Source organism: Opisthorchis viverrini, assembly GCF_000715545.1.
Source record: "Opisthorchis viverrini unplaced genomic scaffold opera_v5_222, whole genome shotgun sequence".
Lineage (NCBI taxonomy): Eukaryota > Metazoa > Platyhelminthes > Trematoda > Opisthorchiida > Opisthorchiidae > Opisthorchis > Opisthorchis viverrini.
The window spans coordinates 715,774-717,415 of NW_008751879.1; positions in this window are offsets into that span (position 1 = coordinate 715,774).

Below are 1,642 nucleotides of genomic sequence, written 5' to 3' on the forward strand. Positions count from 1 at the left end.
CGTCACAGAATGCCAGTCAGTATCCAGGTGATATGTGATTTTAAATTAGAAATTATTGCACACCAAGCCATGCCCAAACGGCGCTTTAGTGTGTCGGCCCTAATAAGATTACTTTTCACGTTGTCGTAGTGCGACCTTACCTTGTTATTTTAACGAGATAAGAGGAGATAAAATAGCCAACAATTTGGCCATCAGCATTGCTAATCTGACAGCTGTATTTCTTGTTTCTCCGAGCAACGATACAAAGTAATCTCAATGTACGGCTGTTTTGCGTGTCCCCCATTAGGTATTCGTCACTAAGAATGCACATTTTTAAGTCTGCATCTCGGCACTCGCATTTAATCAGCAGCTGTATGTTGAAAGTGTCCTAGCTACCAACGTGTGGTCTGTATAAAAAGTATATGTCGTATATGTGGCATGTATTTCGTACATACCGTACATATCGAACCTCTATTTACGCGATTCCTACGTGCTTAAATTTTATGATGATAGGTTTACTTTATCGAATCTGTCACGCTAGCTAGTATTACAAACTAATCGCTATTCTAATTTTTAGTACACGCGGTAGGAGACTGCATAGAGACTGAAGATACAGAATGGGAGTTTGCCGGTACTGGTTTCTTCAGGTAGCGCGCCTCAGGACCACCGAAGATCGCGTTCTTCCTGAACCCTCTCTTTCCCAGCAATGAAGCAAAATATCCCTGAACCATTTTGTTGCGAAGTTGGTGCGTAAAGCGAGGTTTACCACCAGCTGTTACGAAGGAAAATATACTGGGGGGTCGTTCTAATTATTCATCGGAACAAGATAGCAGGGAAAGGGTAAAGGAAAAAAAGCATTCGTGCAGTTTCATGGTTGATTCCTCTGTTCAAAGAATCTGACACTGCGTGTGGTAAAGCACGGACAGTAATGTGGTACACGCAACGAACGAAGAGACAAAAAATAATGAGAACTTTCATGGTCTGCTCCCACCTGGATGCATGTAATTTCTGTACCATAATGCAGTGCTATTTGAATTCCTCTACCAACAGTCTATAAGCAACTCAGGTGAAGAAAAGTTTACACGATGAGTGAACCTTCCGTTTCAGAAGCCGTCACTACGTCACCGCGTGACGCGGTTTTTGTGACTGAAGGATTACTAGCTCCTGAATGTCTAAATGAGATCGAATCACATTGCTGATTAGCCACAGACGACCGGAAGGTTATGTGTTCAGAATGTTGACCGAGATCTCGTTTGTTGAAAACTCCCTAGCATTTCGTGAGATGCACGCTGTTGTTGGGTCCCAATCAGGACGAGTCAGCCGTACAACACTTCTCGGCCTTTGGCACAGACTAGCTTTACTTACAGGACAAAATATATCTTGAAAAGACTCCGAAATTTCACACTGCCAAGTCTTTTAGAATTGTCCGGCTGGTCATTCATTTCTAGACAGCTTGCTTCGTCATTGTCAATTTGGACACTATTATGATAAAAATCCAAAGTTCTACTGAATGCTAGTGCGCTATAGAAGAGAAAGTATGTCTTTCAAGACAAACTAGCCCCATATAGTACGGATTAGGTGAGTCTTTTGAAAAAGGGCTCAAATTTGTGACCAAATACACTAAATACACAACGATAAATCCTCGCGGTCTATTCTCATGGGA